The sequence below is a fragment of the Dendrobates tinctorius genome, unplaced genomic scaffold (assembly GCF_039654945.1).
Source record: "Dendrobates tinctorius isolate UK_male_01 unplaced genomic scaffold, ASM3965494v1 ptg000063l, whole genome shotgun sequence".
Lineage (NCBI taxonomy): Eukaryota > Metazoa > Chordata > Amphibia > Anura > Dendrobatidae > Dendrobates > Dendrobates tinctorius.
Genome location: NW_027361731.1, coordinates 1,257,231 through 1,278,532, shown reverse-complemented (window position 1 = coordinate 1,278,532; position 21,302 = coordinate 1,257,231).

The window sequence follows — 21,302 nt, the reverse complement described above, 5'->3', positions numbered from 1 at the left end:
AACAGAGTGAGGGGACAGACCGGGTCATACATGGGAATCAAACAAGCAATGCAGTATACACGCACACCAGGGGGTCGGACACACAGCCAGAACAACAGTATAGCTGACAGGGAATCCTAGTCTGGAGTGGGTATAAATACCCTCCCAGATCCAAAGGGAGGCCAGCAAAAGTTAACCTTGTGAGAACAGGACATTAACCATGTCCTATACCATGATATTACCCCCCTTTAACGGGGGGTCACTGGACCCCCAGGCTTCTCAGGGTATCTGGCATGAAAAGCCCACACCAGTTGATCAGTGTGCACAGAACTGGCGGTAACTCATGACCGATCCTCAATGGAATATCCCTTCCAATGAATAAGATACTGAAATCTCCAGTGCACCCACCGTGAATCAGTGATGCGCCCTACCTCGTACTCCAGTTGACCCTCTAACAATACTGGTGGAACCACAGATGAAGGATCTTCTCTAACTGTCCCCACCAGTTTTAATAGGGACCTGTGGAAGACGTTAGATATTTTGAAGGAGGTGGGCATCTGTAGCCTGTAGGCCACCGGGTTGATCACCTCTATAATCTTATATGGGCCAATAAATTTGGGGCCCAACTTCAAAGAGGGTATCTTAAGTTTGATGTTACAGGTGGACAACCAGACCTTTTCCCCCACTGTCAATGCAGGACACGACCCCCTCCTCCTGTCCGCAAAATGTTTGTACTTCTTCTGGGCTTTGAAGATATTCCCCTGCACCTCCCTCCAGAGGGTTTTTAACTCTTGCACCATCCCCTTGGCACCAAGACGACCAGAATCAATACAGGAAAATTCCCCAAACTGCAAAACAAACCCATAATTGACCTGAAAAGGAGACTTTACAGTAGACTGATTAATACAACAGTTGAATGCAAATTCTTCCATGGGTAATTTCTCACACCAGTCTTCCTGTCTGGAAGTGGCCAGACATCTCAGAATCTGCTCCAACGACTGGTTGATGCGTTCAGTCTGTCCGTTGGATTCTGGGTGATAGGCAGAGGAGACTGATAACCTGACTCCCAACTTGTAACAAAACGCTCTCCAAAACCTGGCCAAAAATTGCACACCCCTGTATGACACCACGTTCACAGGCACTCCATGCAACCGAACGATGTGCTGTGTAAACAAGCAGGCCAAGGTTTCAGCAGATGGTAACGCAGGTAATGGCACAAAGTGGGCTTGCTTAGAAAATTTATCAACCACTACCCATACCACTGAGTTGCCCTTGGAAGGGGGAAGATTAGTGATAAAGTCCATGGACAGGTGTATCCATGGTTTATCCGGAATTGCCAAAGGCACCAATTCCCCGGCCAGCCAGACCTGAGAGTTTTTCGAGTGGGCGCACACCCCACAAATATTTACAAACCTTTTGATATCAGTACCCATAGAAATTCTCCAAAAACCCCTAGCCACTGCCCCCCAGGTAGCTGCGATACCAGGGTGTGCACTTATCATAGAATCATGAAATTCTTGAAGGAGTGTGAGATGGAAATGTTTGGGTACAAACAATTTACCTGGGGGTTTATTCCTGGGAGCTTGTGCTTCCATAATATCTCTCTGTAACTCAGAGGAGACTTCAGCAAAAACCACTCCCAGTTGAAGAATGGAGGAAGGAGGTTCTGGAGAGGACACAGAATCAAAACTTCAGGATAAGGCATCCGCCTTTACATTTTTAGACCCTGGTCAGAACGTGATGGTAAAATGAAATCGACAAAAAAAAAGTGCCCACTGAGCCTGTCTGGGGGTCAATCTCTTAGCGGACTCGATATAGGCCAGGTTTTTATGATCAGTAATGACCGTAATGGGTTGAGCGGCCCCCTCCAAAAAATGCCTCCATTCTTCGAAGGCTAATTTGACAGCTAACAATTCCCTGTTGCCGACTGTTACGTGCTACAGAACCACTCAGCACCCAGAATATGTTGTGCAGTTATATGTATGGATAATAGGTTCTATGTGAGATGCATGTCCCTAATGCATCAGCATTCCCCTTTTGTCCACCCTCCCCCCACCTTTGTAATTTCCACAGTAAACATTGGCAGGCTCCGGCCACCTGCGGCTTTTGTAATGCATGTCTGGCCTGATGCTTTTCTATTGGCCTGCCCTCTGTATCTGTGTGATATATTCTGTGTCCTGTGAGTAAAGTGTTGTCAGACTGGAAATACATGGAGAAGCAGTGATCTTTTATATGCGCCCATGAAAACAAGGAATTCCAGCCAGCGTCATTCATTCAGACGCCAGCCAATGCAGAGCGGACCTCCGAAAACACGGGGTGGTACTGAAAGAAGTACTCCAGCTTGGTAGACCCTGTTACACTGGTGGCAGACAGCTGGATTTGATACCCCTTCTACAGGAGGAAAGGAATGAATGGAAAATAACTACCAGAAGTTAAAGAGGACTACATTAAAAGATCTGGTGGAAGCCCGAGGGTTGATCACCAGCAACAAAACAAGAGCGGATTTGATAGCAGCCATCATTGAACACGACAGTGCAGCGCCCCCCAATGTGAATGTCGAGGAGACCGAATTCCAGAGGGAGGTAAAGAACAGACTGGCGTTCTATGGCCTAAACCCTGCAGTAGAGATCATACGAGAGGTGATGGCTGATGTGCGTACTGATCTGAAGGAAAACATGGCTGAGCGCACCAGGATAGAGCTAGCCAAGATGGAGATGGCAGAGCGGACCAAAGTGGAGCTGGCCAAGATAGAGATGGCAGAGCGGAGAGAGGAGAGCCAGCGAGAAGGGGGAGCTCTGGCCTTCGACCAGGTACCTTCAACAGTAAGCCACAAAAAGATCCAGTATAATGCCTTCCGACAGTTGGGGGAGGCAGAGGAAGACATTGATGGCTTTCTGCAGGACTTTGAGCGGCAGTGTGCCCTTCATCAAGTGAAGCCGGAGGAACGGGTTCAGATTCTGGCCAGCAAGTTAACAGGCCGGGCAGCGGACGCCTATCGCACGGTACCTGATGAGGACTGTATGGACTATGAGCGGATCAAAGAAGTGATCTTGGCCCGGTATGCGCTGACACCAGAGGCCTACCGCCAAAAGTTCCGCGGACTTATAAAACGCGTAATCGATACCCACGCTGAATGGGCCTGTAAATTACGACGGTCACTGCTACAGTGGGTACAAGGGAGCCAAGCAACCACTAAGGAGGACGTCCTCCAGCTCTTCCTGTTAGAACGATTCTTTAATGGACTAAACCCCGAGACACAGGAATGGCTTCGGGACAGGCGGCCAACGACTCTTGAGGAAGCCGCTCGTCTGGCCGATGAACATCATGATGCCAGGAGGCCGCAGTTGTCCGGATCAAAGGTGGTCACTAGGGGCCCGCCCATGGATCTGGAGGGCCCCAAACCACCGAAGATTGTAGGGGGACCAGCTAAAAACCCGGCCTACCACAGTCCCCCTGGGGCGCGATGCCACACCTGCCGTCAGCTGGGCCACCTACAAAGACAATGCCAAAGGCGGGAACAGCTACCTTCAGCCTGGCTGCTGTACACAGCTACCAAGGTGAAGCTGACCCGGCATTGGGGGCTACGACTAACCAAGGGGTGGAAGGGGTGGAGGAAGTGCTGCATGAAGTAGACCCCGTGCAGGCAGCCCGGGCTGATAATCGACAACAGCATCGACAGGTCGTGTGGGTTAATGGGAAACGTATGCAGGGACTAAGAGATTCCGGGGCAACTTTGACACTTGTGAAGCCTCATCTCGTCAGGGACCAAGAGAACACGGACCGGACAGTGGCAGTCCGTGTAGCAGGGGGAGCTATACATCGACTACCCACTGCCAGGATTCACCTGAACTGGGGAGTCGGGGATGGCCTTGTTGAGGTCGGCTTGATGGAGGATTTGCCTGCAGACGTCTTGCTGGGAAATGACTTGGGGCCCATGTTGTCTGCATTCTCGGTGGCCCCTCTGGCTGAGACCTATCCTGTGACCACGCGGAGACAAGCTCGAGCTGCGGAGGCGGAATCACACTCAGAGGAGGCCCAGGTAAGACATCCCAGCCCTGCACGTATTCCCATAGCCAGACACATTTCTTGGGCCACCCCAGATGAATTTAAGAGGGAGTTACTTGAGGATCCTTCATTAGAGGGATATCGTGGGAAGGCACAGGAGGGGAGAGGAGTACTGGAAGGGGAAGTTTGTATTGAAGCAGGGACTCCTCTACCGGATCACAGAGCAGCACCACACAGGGACGAGCCCCACTATAAAATGACAGCTGGTAGTTCCCAAGAAGTATAGGCAGGAGCTACTGCGAATTTCTCATGACAGTTGTCAGCGCATTGGCAAGAGGGGGGATCGACGCAAGGCCAAATTACGCCCCCTCCCCATTGTGGAGGAACCATTTAGCCGAGTAGCGGTCGATCTGATAGGGCCGTTAGCCAAACCCAGTGCGTCCGGGAAAAAGTATATATTGACAGTGGTAGATTATGCCACACGGTATCCAGAGGCGGTTGCGTTACCTAGCATACTGGCAGAGATGGTGGCGGCCGCCCTGCTCCAGGTTTTCTCACGGGTTGGATTTCCCCGGGAGATTATCTCGGACCAGGGTACCCAGTTTACAGCAGAGGTGACCAACCAACTGTGGAAGCTGTGCGGCGTAAAGTCCATTAGAAGCGCCCCGTACCACCCGCAAACCAATGGGTTGTGTGAACGCTTTAACGGGACATTAAAACAGCTCATTGGGACTATTACCAGGATGTACAGGGACTGGGAGAAATTCTTGCCACACCTCCTGTTTGCATATCGGGAGGTGCCCCAAGAATCCACGGGGTTCTCCCCGTTCGAGCTGGTATACGGGAGACTCGTAAGGGGACCCCCAGACAAGGTGCTGGAACACTGGGAAGGGGAGGGCCTCATAGAAGGGGTACCTATTGTACCCTATGTGCTGGAATTCCGGGACCGCCTACAGGAGCTGACTCAGGCGGTACGTGAGAACATGCAGGCGACTCAGCGGCGCCAGCGCATATGGTACGATCGGAGGGCCAGAGAGCGCACTTTGGAAATAGGACAGAAGGTCCTGGTGTTAGAGCCCACTAAGCAGAATAAGTTTCAAGCTGCATGGCAGGGGCCCTACCAGGTAGTGGGGAAAATAGCCCACACAACCTATAATGTCGCCGATTGTGACGACCCCAGGGTTATCTGCATGTTCCACATGAATATACTGAAGCCCTACCGGGAGCGCCCTGAAGACATAGTGGCCATCTGTGCACCTGAAGCAGAGGATTTAGCTGGACTTCCCTTGCCGGATGTCTTAGGGGAAAGGACTCAGTCTAAAACATGGGACCAGGTACACTTGGGTGAAGACCTAGGCCCCCGGGAGAGACAGCAGGTGGAGGCGTTGTTGAGGCTGCGACAGAGGATGTTTTCAGAGAGACCGGGGTACACTCGCCTGGCACAACACAAGGTTGAGACCCAGGATCAGACCCCCCTGCGACAAAACCCCTTCCGCGTCCCTGATTCTGTACGAGAGGGGATGCGACAAGAGATACAAGAGATGTTGCGTTTAGGGGTCATTGAAGAGTCACATAGTCCCTGGGCATCCCCCGTAGTGTTATTGCCCAAGAAGGATGGGACTACACAGTTTTGTGTAGACTATTGTAAGCTCAATGAGAAAACAGTAACGGATGCATACCCCATGCCGCGTGTGGATGAGTTGTTAGACCGGCTGGCGGGGGGGCAAAGTATTTGACCACCATCGATCTATGCAAAAGCTACTGGCAGATTCCCCTTAGTCCTGACCCTATTCCCAAGTCGGCATTTGTCACCCCGTTCGGCTTATTCCAGTTTCGAGTTATGCCATTCGGGATGAAGAATGCCCCGGCGACCTTCCAAAGGCTGGCTGACCGGCTTCTGGATGGTCTCCAGGACTATGCTTGTGCCTACCTGGATGACATCGCCATCTACAGTGCGACATGGGAAGAGCATCTAAATCACCTAGAGAGTATTGGACAGGATCCACTAGGCCGGAATCACCCTGTACCCAAACAAGTGTCACGTGGGCAATGCAGAGGTTCAGTATTTAGGGCATTGGGTGGGAAGTGGGAAACAACGACCAGAACCAGCCAAGATTGAGGCCATAGCCAAATGGCCCATCCCACGCACTAAAACCCAGGTCATGGCGTTTCTAGGGACAGCGGGGTATTACAGGAAATTCGTTCCCAATTACAGCAGCGTAGCCAAGCCCCTCACTGATTTGACCCGTAAAAACCAACCCCGCCAGGTAAGCCGGACCTCAGAGTGTGAGGAAGCCTTCCGCCAACTAAAGGACGCCCTCACCAATACCCCTGTATTGGCCGCACCCGATCCAACTAAACGTTTCCTGGTTCACACAGACGCTTCTATGTTTGGATTGGGGGCAGTACTGAGCCAAGTTGGGCCAGACGGCCAAGAACACCCGGTAGCTTACCTGAGTCAGAAACTACTGCCCCGTGAAGTAAGCTATGCGGCCATCGAGAAGGAGTGCCTGGCGATAGTATGGGCACTCAAGAAGTTGCAACCATATTTGTATGGACGACAGTTTTCCCTCCTAACGGACCATAATCCCCTAGTCTGGCTTAATCGGGTCTCCGGAGACAACGCCAGATTGCTGCGGTGGAGTTTAGTCCTACAACCTCTCGACTTCACCATACACCACAGACCCGGCAAACAAAACGGTAACGCCGATGGACTAAGTCGACAAACGGAACTTGTACCAACCCCATAAACTTTGGTCATCCCCAAACCGATCCGATGAGGATCAGACTGTGTATGCCGATCGTGTCGCTGAAAAGGGGGAGCCGTGTTACGTGCTACAGAACCACTCAGCACCCAGAATATGTTGTGCAGTTATATGTATGGATAATAGGTTCTATGTGAGATGCATGTCCCTAATGCATCAGCATTCCCCTTTTGTCCGCCCTCCCCCCACCTTTGTAATTTCCACAGTAAACATCGGCAGGCTCCGGCCACCTGCGGCTTTTGTAATGCATGTCTGGCCTGACGCTTTTCTATTGGCCTGCCCTCAGTATCTGGGTGATATTTTCTGTGTCCTGTGAGTAAAGTGTTGTCAGACTGGAAATACATGGAGAAGCAGTGATCTTTTATATGCGCCCATGAAAACAAGGAATTCCAGCCAGCGTCATTCATTCAGACTCCAGCCAACGCAGAGCGGACCTCCGAAAACACGGGGTGGTACTGAAAGAGGTACTCCAGCTTGGTTGACCCCGCTTCACCGACATAATAGTTTCTTTCAGCCAAAGAGAACTTTTTAGGGAAAAAGGCACAGGGTTTGAGGTTAGTCAGGGTAGAGGGGCCTATGGACAACACTGCCCCCATCCTCACCTCCGACCTCCACGATAAAAGGTCTTGACAAATCGGGTTGTACCAACACGGGCTGAAGTAAAGCATTTCTTTAATGTAAGGAAGGAATTTTTTGCGGTCACAGACCAATTTTTTACATCTGCCCCTTTAAGAGTGCGGTCCATCAAGGGTTTCACCACCTGCGAGAACCCTTTAATGAACTTCCTATAATAGTTAGCGAAGCCCAGAAATCTCTGTTAAAAGCTCTGCCTGAGCTCCCGAAGGAGGTCGCCATAACTAAGGTAAGGGCTCATACGAAACTCACTACCAATGAAGCAAGAAGCAATGACAAGGCAGACCGGACAGCCAAGGAAGCCGCAAGAAAGCCGAGGCAACATAAGACCTCTGGTGCATCTCCACTGATCATGAAAATCGCTTAGTGTCACCAGTTAGACTTCAGTATCTTACAGGCTCTGACTCGGCAAGCCACCGGGGAGGAGAAAAAGGTCTGTTTGAAAGCTGGAGCTCGGGACCATGAAGGTTTGTGGATGGTGGGACAATGGATATGCCTACCAAGATCCTTGTGCCCCATGATGGCTCAGGCGGCCCATGGCCCAACATACCTGTCCAAGAATGCCATGTGTGTTTTAGTAGATAGACAATGGATCGCCCTGGTTTCACAATGGTTGGTACTAGGTTTACACAGGCATGTCTAACATATGGACAACACAATCCAGGAAGTGTAGTGAAAGTACCACAGAAACACATGCCTAAGTCCCTCTACCCATTTCAACAACTGCAGATAGACTTCATACTGTTACCTAAGGTGGGTACATATGAATATGTTCTTGTGTGTGTTGAACTCTTCTCTTGGTGGCCAGGAGCTTTCCTGATGCCCAAAGCTACTGCAAAGAAATTGATGTCTGAAGTCTTCTGTAGGTTTGGACTACCTGAAACCATAGCGTCCGACAGAGGCACCCACTTCACTGGAGAGGTAATGCAAAATGCTATGCAAATGTTGGGGGTTACGCAGGCACTACACACCCCATACAGTCCCTAAGCATGTGGTAAGTTTGAACGGCTAAATAGTACACTTAAGTTAAAAATTCAGAAAGCAAGTGAGCAATTAGGGAAACCTTGGACAGAATGTTTGCCTTTAGCTCTCTTTTCCATTAGGTACACACCCAACAGAAAGACAAAAATCTCCCCATTTGAGGTTTTATTTGGGTCAGCACCGAGGCTAGGTTTGTACTTCCCACAGACATTACAACTACAGTACGACAACTTCACCAGTTATGTCAAGAGCCTTCAAAAGAGGCTCTCACATGTGCATAAACAAGTTTTTGATTCTACTCCAGACCTAGAGAGTCAAGGAAGAACCCATTCTCTACAGCCTGGAGACTGGGTGGTGGTCAAAAGCCATACACGAAAGCCAATGGAGCCAAGATTTGACGGTCCTTTCCAAGTCCTTCTCACTACAGTCACATCAGTAAAGCTTGAGGGAAAACCTACTTGGATCCATGCCAGGTCCTGGAACGAAAGAGTGATGATCCTGCTCCTGATGATACTTAAGCCTTTGAAGTACCTGTAAGTTAAGGGAAGAATCATATCTGTTCTCAAAAGGGGGCACTGATAGGGGAATAGAAAATCAGCTATGGTGTAAGGTCCTTACCAGCATTCGAAAGACACTCTGGGGTTAATTATTAAATATAGCTTAGAGAGTTCCCCAAATCTGAATAAAACATAACCTTTAACAAACCATTAAAAAGACAGAACACACAGAAACATTACATAAAGTGCTCATGCAAACCAGTGCTCATTAAAAATGATTGATGACAGACAAGCAATCCCAATAACCCTTCAGACATAATTCGCCGGGAATGTGGTCCAACCAGGGGAAATGAAAAAAGGATAGGGAAAGCACGTACTGTAGGGATGTATGATAATTTCCTAAACTCCCTGTCGTGCCCCTGTATTGCTACTGTCCTGACAAGGACAGGCCCCAAGTGGACCCTACTATGGGCACCCCCAATGATAAAGGGTTAGATATGGAGCGCCCGCCAGGGCCGTGGGGTACTTGGCAATGGGCCGCTACTTAAAGTGGCAGTGTCACAGCAGCATTGACCCGGTCCATGGCCCGGGGTGTCCAATAAAAGGGGTATATTTACAAGGGATGAAATATAAAGAGTTTTTGTAATAAGTATTCGTGACGCCACCTGTGGTATCTAATCAGCAGTGACCAGCGCTGCAGTGCAGATCCGCTGAGACAGATGGTGATGCAGCAGAGTTGGTATAGCTCTCCACAGGCAGAGCTGTTGTCCCAGGGCAGATGAAAGATGTTGAGGAAGATGGTGATGTAGTATTTAGCAAGAGATGTAGCAGTGCTGAGAAGGTGTTGCAGAAAGAATTCAAAGGACATAACAGGGTGAAGTTTCCATTACCTTTTACTGTGCTTTGTAGGTACAGTCCAGGGCTCAAGTTACAGTTGCTACAGGAGTCGGTCAGCCTGAAAGCAATTTAGGAATCTCTCTATACAGGTGGGTTGTGAGGTCTCCTCTCTAGCGCTATTCTCTGGGGTACTTGCTGTTGTAAACTCCACTCATGTTCCTCTTTCTGTCTGTTACTTAGAACTCCACTCGCATGAGAGGCAGCTGTAGCCTCCTTCAGGAATCGCCTCTATCATGTCTCCAGCTCACACGTTGCTGCTGTGTCATCGAGTCTCAGTTGGAAACAGAGGATCTGCTGCCTCTTGTCCTCCGGTTTCTGCTGTGGGACCTTTAGCATCCACACAGCCTCGGACTCCGGCATCTGGTCTCACGCCTTCAAGTCTGGGCATGAGTTCTGCTATGCCCTTGTCCCCAGCTCTTTCTCCCACATCCTCTCACTTCCCCTGTTCAGGCTCAACTAACTCTAACTTCCTCCCTCTGACCAGAGAGAACAGCAACCCTGAAGTTTAGAGCTCCCTCTGCTGGCCTGGAGCAGGAACTGTGTTGTATGCTGGAACTACCTGATAAGGAGACCCTTTCCTTGCTTTCAGGCATGAGATCACTCTCCCTAGGAAGGAGGTAAGGCCACTGTGGCAACCGTGGACAGTACTCCTGGGGCACCACATTCCCCCCAGTACAATTCAATACTCCCGGACTGAGGAAACATAAAAGAGAATTAAAGCATAAGTTTTTACAAGACCTAAACAACAAATATCTAAATTTCAGCAAAGTCCTGAAATGGGGTGTCCGTTTCACCCTAACAAAGTGCAAAATGAGGAAACCCATCGCAAACCCTCAACATAGGCCTTGGGCGGGCTACAAGGCATTGCTGGTCTCCTTTTTGGACCACATCTTCAGCCATGCCAGATGGTTTTTGATCGGTGGTCATTAGTGCTAAGTATTTACAAGCATTGTCCTGGTCATTACGAGTCCAGTGAAATAATGCTCAAAAGTTCTTACAGTAGTCTGTTGTGAACTCTCTTGATCTGACTTCTGAGTCGGGGCTCCCTCTGGTGGTTACTGTGGGTAGTGGAGCTGGCTGGGTGGACAGAAGTCTGCCACCTGACGATGATGATTGGAAGTCAGGGGTTACTGACTGGGATGATTTAAGTGAGCCGGCTTCCCTCAGTTGCTGCTGGTGATTTGGTTTCTTCCTGTGCAATTTGAGGTCTGCTGTCTCTTGCCTGATCCTGCATTTCTCAGTTAAGTTGTTCATTTGCTAACCCTTTGCATCTAATCTAGTTTTGCCTTTTTCTGCTTTGCTGTGAGGGTTCAGTGTGCTCCCTGCTGGGGCAGTGCTGGACCCCGCTCCATATGTTACAGCTTGTGTCAGTTTGTTCAGTCCCCTGTTATATTAGTCTCTTTTGCTTTGCTGCCAGTTCACACTAGATTGCTGATATAGTGGGGGAGAGGTCGTGAGACCTCAGTGTTTTTGTACATCAGACGTGTTGGATTTTTTAGGGTTTCTGCGTCATTGCAGACAGTGTCTGTCACACTCACACCTTGGCTGACTGGCGTGAGCCGGGGGGTTTGTGGCCCCACTGTGCCACAAACCAGACTACCCTGGAAGGGGCGTGACTATGACAGCTACCTCAGTCTTCACTGGAGCCTCTGATGGTGAGGTCAGGCTTGTGCGGCAGGTAGCTGTCGGGTGCCACTCCAGTGTGGTGTCTGGCTGTGGCTGCTGATCCCACTCGGGGACAAGTCACTTGGACAGGTGCTATAGACTGGCAGGCAGGTAGACACGACAGGCACGGCTGAGACACTGGGCAAACAGGCATGGCTTGGAGACACTGGGCAAGCGGGCACGGCTTGGAGACACTGGGCAAGCGGGCACGGCTTGGAGACACTGGGCAAGCGGGAGTGGAATATGAGAGACAGGTTTGGACCTGTTCACACAGGAGGTGCAGGCAGAGCGGCAAGGGAGCCAAGCAGGCAGAGCGGCTAGGGAGCCGGGCAGGCAGAGCGGCTAGGGAGCCGGGCAGGCAGAGCGGCTAGGGAGCCGGGCAGGCAGAGCGGCTAGGGAGCCGGGCAGGCAGAGCGGCTAGGGAGCCGTGCAGGCAGAGCGGCTAGGGAGCCGTGCAGACAGAGCGGCTAGGGAGCCGTGCGGGCAGAGCGGCTAGGGAGCCGTGTGGGCAGAGCGGCTAGGGAGCAGAGCCTCTGATAGGGAGGACACAAGGAAAGACACAGCAGAGAAGGAACCACAGACAAGGAGACAGACAGACAGACAGAGGTAAGACTGAGTTCAGACAGAGACACAGGGACAAAGACACAAGGACCAGGATATTCTGCCTCCTGGCAGGCGGACAGAGAAGTACTAGGCAAGGTACCAAGACACAGGAATACGCAGTAAGAGCCTTCAGAGAAGGCAAGACATAGGACAGGGCCTGGCTAGCTCAGCAGCAAGGAGCTAACTGAGTTTAGACATTGCACAGGCCATGTTTCAGTGGGAGTGGCGAAACTAAATAGTCAAGGGCTCTAGGTGATTGGTAAGGGACATATTACACAGGTGCACCCTGACTGCATAAGAACCAGAGAGTTCAGGTGCCGCCCCCTATACACACAGTCTGGAAACATGGAGAGCAGAGGCACAGAGCTGGCAACAGACAGAATTCACAGCATGGCTTGAAGCAGAAAGTAAGTTGGTGTGCGGGGGATGGGAGGCCATGCAGTGATGCCAGCAGGGTTGTTACAGTACCCCCCCTTTACGGCCCCTCTTCCTCAAGCCTGCCAGAATGACCTGAAGAAAGAGTATGGGACCACACACAGTCCAGGTTGACACGACATCCTTCAGGTAGGGTGGAATATGTGTGCCATCAGGAATCCCGGAGTGCCAAGCTTCTTGGTGCCCGATGGAGTCAGCTTCCAACACAGAGGGTATAAGGACTTGGATTCCTTTCTCCTGAGTGGCAGAAAGCAGGGACCTGGAAGCCTCAGACTTGACCCCTACATCAGCCGGCCAGCTGGAAACAGAAGAGACCTTCACTGAGTGCTACTTCAGCCCGATATCCCAAGAAAATTGGACCTCCTCCTTAGGATCAGGAGGAAGCATCTCTGAACAGGTATCTTCACCAACTAGCCAAATGGAAGCTGGAGGCATACATACAGGGAGCCACTTCAGCCTGTTACCCTGAAAAAACTGGACCACATCTTCCTGGTTAGAGGATGAGTGAAGCTCTGTCTTGGGACCTTCACCCCTAGGCCATGGGGGAGCTGAAGGCATACACTCTGGATCCATCTTCAGCCCTTTATCCTGGGGAAGACAATCAAGAGGCAGGGGTGCTCTTGGGAGCAGAACACTGGTATAGTCGCTGAGGATGTGTGAGGAGACTGAGACCGCCTCCCCCTCTTCAGAGGCATCCTCACAACTTGACTCGGCGACTAGCAAACCAGGCGAAGAAGACGACCTTGCTGACTGAATGCGACGCAAGGGAACCAGACACCTCTTGTCCCTTAGTTGTTTCAAGTGTGGTGCCTTGTTGGGTCTCCAAACATAAATGGGCATCAGGATCTCTGGTTCAGAATGACCCATGGGCATACCAGACAGCCAATGGAAGACGAACATCTTCGTATACAAAGCTCCGACCTGGAGCTGTAGTTGTCCTTGCAGGACTAGACTGTTCTCAAAGAGGGCTCGGCCACCTTTAGACGATGCCCACACCGGGTTCTGGAGCTGAAGAATGGAGATCACACACCGACTCTGTATGGCTGGTGGCTCGAACACCCCAAAACTCCCAGAAGGCAACAAAACAGTCATAGGCTTTAATGGAGAGGGAGGACTCTCGCCAGGGGCAGCCTCTCCTACTGGCCCATGGTTCTGGAGTACAGGCTTCACAGGGCAGAGGCCAGGTTCCGGCTGCAACTTGGCCCGCTTCTTCATTTTAGACCTCTTGGATCTTGCACGGGAGACCACATCGTCAGACTGTGGAACAGGTGATGGCTGGACAGTCATAGGTGGTTGAGACGATTCACTCACAGGTTCCTCTTGTCTCTGGAAGCTTGGAGGGGAAGACTTTTCAAGAGCAGCTGGACGAGGCATGTCGAACACTTTACGGAAGGCCCCCAGGCCCATGACGACAGGGTCCCCTGCTTCCCAAAGGGGACAGATCCACATCAAGGCATCACCAGCTAGGTAGGACATGATGTATCCCACCTTGACCCGGTCAGAGGGGAAACAAGCTGCATTCTGCAGGATGTAGTGCAGGCATTTCTTCAGGAACCCTTGGCATTCTTTAGGGTCCCCATAGAACCTAGGCGGGTCTGCTGGGTCGTGCTCTTCATAGGCCAGGAGCTGATTGTAGAGAGCATTGGAGACGATGATTGGTTCAGAGGTCTCCACAATCGGAACCACGCAGGACGGAACAAATTCCTCTGGTTGCTCATACTGGCAGGGAGAAAGTTCATCATGCTCCGCAAGCGGAAGGACATGGGACTCAGCGGGGACCATGGCCTGTGCAAACTGTCACGCTCACGACTTGGCTGACTGGCGTGAGCCGGGGGGTTTGTGGCCCCACTGTGCCACAAACCAGACTACCCTGGAAGGGGCGTGACTACGACAGCTACCTCGGTCTTCACTGGATCCTCTGATGGTGAGGTCAGGCTTGTGCGGCAGGTAGCTGTCGGGTGCCACTCCAGGGTGGTGTCTGGCTGTGGCTGCTGATCCCACTCGGGGACAAGTCACTTGGACAGGTGCTATAGACTGGCAGGCAGGTAGACACGACAGGCACGGCTGAGACACTGGGCAAGCAGGCGTGGCTTGGAGACACTGGGCAAGCGGGCACGGCTTGGAGACACTGGGCAAGCGGGCACGGCTTGGAGACACTGGGCAAGCGGGCACGGCTTGGAGACACTGGGCAAGCGGGAGTGGAATATGAGAGACAGGTTTGGACCTGTTCACACAGGAGGTGCAGGTATGGATATAGGCAGGAAGGAGTGGAATATGAAGGAACAGGTTTGGACCTGTTCACACAGGAGGTGCGGAGTAGGCTGGACTGCAAGGGAGCCGTGCAGGCAGAGCGGCAAGGGAGCAGTGCAGGCAGAGCGGCTAGGGAGCCGGGCAGGCAGAGCGGCTAGGGAGCCGGGCAGGCAGAGCGGCAAGGGAGCAGTGCAGGCAGAGCGGCTAGGGAGCCGTGCAGGCAGAGCGGCTAGGGAGCCGTGCAGGCAGAGCGGCTAGGGAGCCGTGCGGGCAGAGCGGCTAGGGAGCCGTGCGGGCAGAGCGGCTAGGGAGCAGAGCCTCTGATAGGGAGGACACAAGGAAAGACACAGCAGAGAAGGAACCACAGACAAGGAGACAGACGGACAGAGGTAAGACTGAGTTCAGACAGAGACACAGGGACAAAGACACAAGGACCAGGATATTCTGGCTCCTGGCAGGCGGACAGAGAAGTACTAGGCAAGGTACCAAGACACAGGAATACGCAGTAAGAGCCTTCAGAGAAGGCAAGACATAGGACAGGGCCTGGCTAGCTCAGCAGCAAGGAGCTAACTGAGTTTAGACATTGCACAGGCCATGTTTCAGTGGGAGTGGCGAAACTAAATAGTCAAGGGCTCTAGGTGATTGGTAAGGGACATATTACACAGGTGCACCCTGACTGCATAAGAACCAGAGAGTTCAGGCGCCGCCCCCTATACACACAGTCTGGAAACATGGAGAGCAGAGGCACAGAGCTGGCAACAGACAGAATTCACAGCATGGCTTGAAGCAGAAAGTAAGTTGGTGTGCGGGGGATGGGAGGCCATGCAGTGATGCCAGCAGGGTTGTTACAGTACCCCCCCTTTACGGCCCCTCTTCCTCAAGCCTGCCAGAATGACCTGAAGAAGGAGTATGGGACCACACACAGTCCAGGTTGACACGACATCCTTCAGGTAGGGTGGAATATGTGTGCCATCAGGAATCCCGGAGTGCCAAGCTTCTTGGTGCCCGATGGAGTCAGCTTCCAACACAGAGGGTATAAGCACTTGGATTCCTTTCTCCTGGGTGGCAGAAAGCAGGGACCTGGAAGCCTCAGACTTGACCCCTACATCAGCCGGCCAGCTGGAAACAGAAGAGACCTTCACTGAGTACAACTTCAGCCCGATATCCCAAGAAAATTGGACCTCCTCCTTAGGAACAGGAGGAAGCATCTCTGAACAGGTATCTTCACCAACTAGCCAAATGGAAGCTGGAGGCATAAATACAGGGAGCCACTTCAGCCTGTTACCCTGAAAAAACTGGACCACATCTTCCTGGTTAGAGGATGAGTGAAGCTCTGTCTTGGGACCTTCACCCCTAGGCCATGGGGGAGCTGAAGGCATACACTCTGGATCCATCTTCAGCCCTTTATCCTGGGGAAGACAATCAAGAGGCAAGGGTGCTCTTGGGAGCAGAACACTGGTATAGTCGCTGAGGATGTGTGAGGAGACTGAGACCGCCTCCCCCTCTTCAGAGGCATCCTCACAACTTGACTCGGCGACTAGCAAACCAGGCGAAGAAGACGACCTTGCTGACTGAATGCGACGCAAGAGAACCAGACACCTCTTGTCCCTTGGTTGTTTCAAGTGTGGTGCCTTGTTGGGTCTCCAAACATAAATGGGCATCAGGATCTCTGGTTCAGAATGACCCATGGGCATACCAGACAGCCAATGGAAGACGAACTTCTTCGTATACAAAGCTCCGACCTGGAGCTGTAGTTGTCCTTGCAGGACTAGACTGTTCTCAAAGAGGGCTCGGCCACCTTTAGACGATGCCCACACCGGGTTCTGGAGCTGAAGAATGGAGATCACACACCGACTCTGTATGGCTGGTGGCTCGAACACCCCAAAGCTCCCAGAAGGCAACAAAACAGTCATAGGCTTTAATGGAGAGGGAGGACTCTCGCCAGGGGCAGCCTCTCCTACTGGCCCATGGTTCTGGAGTACAGGCTTCACAGGGCAGAGGCCAGGTTCCGGCTGCAACTTGGCCCGCTTCTTCATTTTAGACCTCTTGGATCTTGCACGGGAGACCACATCGGCAGACTGTGGAACAGGTGATGGCTGGACAGTCATAGGTGGTTGAGACGATTCACCCACAGGTTCCTCTTGTCTCTGGAAGCTTGGAGGGGAAGACTTTTCAAGAGCAGCTGGACGAGGCATGTCGAACACTTTACGGAAGGCCACCAGGAAGGCCCCCAGGCCCATGACGACAGGGTCCCCTGCTTCCCAAAGGGGACAGATCCACATCAAGGCATCACCAGCTAGGTAGGACATGATGTATCCCACCTTGACCCGGTCAGAGGGGAAGCAAGCTGCATTCTGCAGGATGTAGTGCAGGCATTTCTTCAGGAACCCTTGGCATTCTTTAGGGTCCCCATAGAACCTAGGCGGGTCTGCTGGGTCGTGCTCTTCATAGGCCAGGAGCTGATTGTAGAGAGCATTGGAGACGATGATTGGTTCAGAGGTCTCCACAATCGGAACCACGCAGGACGGAACAAATTCCTCTGGTTGCTCATACTGGCAGGGAGAAAGTTCATCATGCTCCGCAAGTGGAAGGACATGGGACTCAGCGGGGACCATGGCCTGTGTAAACTGTCACGCTCACGCCTTGGCTGACTGGCGTGAGCCGGGGGGTTTGTGGCCCCACTGTGCCACAAACCAGACTACCCTGGAAGGGGCGTGACTACGACAGCTACCTCGGTCTTCACTGGAGCCTCTGATGTTGAGGTCAGGCTTGTGCGGCAGGTAGCTGTCGGGTGCCACTCCAGGGTGGTGTCTGGCTGTGGCTGCTGATCCCACTCGGGGACAAGTCACTTGGACAGGTGCTATAGACTGGCAGGCAGGTAGACACGACAGGCACGGCTGAGACACTGGGCAAGCAGGCGTGGCTTGGAGACACAGGGCAAGCGGGCACGGCTTGGAGACACTGGGCAAGCGGGCACGGCTTGGAGACACTGGGCAAGCGGGAGTGGAATATGAGAGACAGGTTTGGACCTGTTCACACAGGAGGTGCAGGTATGGATATAGGCAGGAAGGAGTGGAATATGAAGCAACAGGTTTGGACCTGTTCACACAGGAGGTGCGGAGTAGGCTGGACTGCAAGGGAGCCGTGCAGGCAGAGCGGCAAGGGAGCCGTGCAGGCAGAGCGGCTAGGGAGCCGGGCAGGCAGAGCGGCTAGGGAGCCGGGCAGGCAGAGCGGCTAGGAAGCCGTGCAGGCAGAGCGGCTAGGGAGCCATGCAGGCAGAGCGGCTAGGGAGCCGTGCGGGCAGAGCAGCTAGGGAGCCATGCAGGCAGAGCTGCAAGGGAGCAGAGCCTCTGATAGGGAGGACACAAGGAAAGACACAGCAGAGAAGGAACCACAGACAAGGAGACAGACAGACAGAGGTAAGACTGAGTTCAGACAGAGACACAGGGACAAAGACACAAGGACCAGGATATTCTGCCTCCTGGCAGGAGGACAGAGAAGTACTAGGCAAGGTACCAAGACACAGGAATACGCAGTAAGAGCCTTCAGAGAAGGCAAGACATAGGACAGGGCCTGGCTAGCTCAGCAGCAAGGAGATGAGTTTAGACATTGCACAGGCCATGTTTCAGTGGGAGTGGCGAAACTAAATAGTCAAGGGCTCTAGGTGATTGGTAAGGGACATATTACACAGGTGCACCCTGACTGCATAAGAACCAGAGAGTTCAGGCGCCGCCCCCCTATACACACAGTCTGGAAACATGAAGAGCAGAGGCACAGAGCTGGCAACAGACAGAATTCACAGCATGGCTTGAAGCAGAAAGTAAGTTGGTGTGCGGGGGATGGGAGGCCATGCCGTGATGCCAGCAGGGTTGTTACAGTGTCTTTCCTGTCCTATTCTGTCTAGACAGTTTGGGCCCCATCATTTGCTCAGTCTATTTTCTGCCTGTGTTTGTGCCTCATCTTGTCTCACCGACAATATATGTTTGGGGGCTATCTATTCCTTTGGGGTTCTACTCCTGAGCCGTTTAGATTTCACCTTTCTTGCTTTAGGCTTAGTTAGCTCTCCGGCTGTGCCGAGGCATCTAGGGCCTCGTAGGTACGCCCCACGGCTACTGCTAGTTGTGTTGTTAGGATTAGGGGTCTGCAATCCGCTAAGTTACCAACGTTTCTGGTTTCCTGGTGCCCTAGCCTATTCCTGCCATCCTCCTCGGTGACCTATTCATAACAGTAGTCTCTGTAGGCTCATATACTTAATAGTTGCAGTTATAAACATTAACTTATCGTATTTTTCACTTTATAAGAAGCACCTGATTTTAGACGCACCCCCAAATTTGGTGAAGAAAAAGAGAATTTTTTTTATATTAAATGGAGGTGTGTCTTATAATGCCAGTGTCCATCTTTGAAATCATATATATGTCCCTCATCCTGGTATTTATATGCCCCCATCCTGGTACATGGCCCCCTTGTGCTGGCACATAGCCCCCCAATCTCATTCTGGATATGTCCCCCCCGGTCACTATATGCCCCTCTGCTGATACTGACATGCACATGGCCCCCCCAACCCTATATTCCCCTCTGCTGGCATGCACACGGCAACCGCGTCCCTATATTCACCCCTGCTGGCATGGACATTGCCCCCCCATCTCTATATTTCCCCCTGCTGGCATGCAAACGGCCCCCCGTCCCTATATTCCCCCTGCTGGCATAGACACGGCCCCCGTCCCTATATTCCCCCCTGCTAGCATGCACACGGCCCCCTGTCCCTATATTCCCCCCTGCTGGCATGCACACGGACCCCCGTCCCTATATTCCCCCCTGCTGGCATAGATACGGCTCCCCATCCCTATATTTTTCCCTACTGGCATGGACACGACCCCACATCACTATATTAAACCCATCTGCTGGCATGGACACGGCCCCCCGGTCCCTATATTCCCCCTGCTGGCATGCACACGGCCCCCTCTGTCCCTATATTCCCCCCTGCTGGCATGCGCATGCCCCCCGTCTGTATATTCCCCCCTGCTGGCATGGACACGGCCCCCCCATCCCTATATTCCCCCTGCTGGCAAGCACATGATAAAATAAACACTTAACTCACCTTCCAATGATGGCTCCATGCTCCCGCCTCCCCCTTGGCTCTTCCTGTGTCTGTGCTAACATCCAGGAGCTGCTCAAACAGGCATTTCATTGTAGCTTCAGGACCTTCCATCACATGACCACAGTGCTGCACACTGGGAGTCACCTGACCGCAGGTCCTAGTGGTCATGTGATGGAAGGTCCTGAAGCTAAAAAGAAGTGCCTGTATGAGCAGCCCCTGTATATCAGCACAGACACAGGAAGAGCCACAGGAAAGCTGGGAACACGGAGCCATCATCGGAAGGTGACTATAATGATGGGGCGGGGGGGGAGAGTGCAGGCACATGCAATATGCGCTGCTCCCCTGTCAACCAACTCGGCAGGGCTTCAGCACCGAGGTGATGGACAGCGGGTGCAGTAAATATTACATGAGCCTAATGAGCGGGAGCACGGGACCTCCCGCTGTCTCTGCAGCCCGCAGCCAGCCCACCCCAGCCCCCTGATACTACTCCAGAGCCACCCCCCTTCTGCAGCACACATTCGGATTATAAGACACACACCCCACTTTCCCCTAAAATTTGGGGGAACAAAAGTGCATTTTTAATCCAAAAAATATGGTATTTACATTTACCATGTACATAGCTTACTTATATGTGGAACCTCATAGGAGGTAGGGCTTTTGTAGTACAGACAGACCTATGTATCACTGGTGTTGATGGTGACCTTACTGGATTCACTGTGCTAACTACCACTGGTGTAATGCGCTCTTTACTGGCTACGCTACGGGTGTACGGGTCTACGGGTATACCTGATTTTCTAGGACAACTTCTGTTCTCTGTGGGCACAGTAGATTCACCGCAGGCAGGGTGAGGATTCTCTTGCTCCACTGCTGGTGTAACATCTGCTGCTTGAGCGCGTTGAATTCAGGCTGGTCTTGAGTCACATCTTTTTCTGGCACCACCAGTTGGGGAAAGGTCAAAACAGGCACTACAATGGCCTGATTTACTCTGGTCCAATTTGAAAACAACTCGCCGAGTACAGTGCTGATCTTTTCTTCTTTTACTGGCTGAAGAATGTCATTATCTCCAATCTTTTCCTTCAGTTGATCAGGGCACAATTTTAGGTGATCCCTTGACACTGCTGCTGATGTTTCTCCTCCAACTTTGCTGATAAGGCACACCTTGGTATTGTCAAAGCATTTAAGGAAACCAGGATGGATGAACACAGAACTTAAGCACATGGTAAAAAGGAAGCAAAAAATGTTTATAAAATGGAAAGAAGGAGGCATATCTAAAGAAGAATATAATGCTGTCTGCAGAACCTGCAAGGCACAAATCAGATTATCAAAAGCTGAAAATGAATTGAGGCTTGCAAGAGATGTCAAAAGCAATAATAAAGGATTTTGGGGATATGTCAAAAGTAAAAGAAAAGTCAAAGATGCTATAGGATTTTTACAGGATGAAAATGATGAAATGGTAAGACAGGATGTTGAGAAGGCTGAACTTTTAAATTCCTA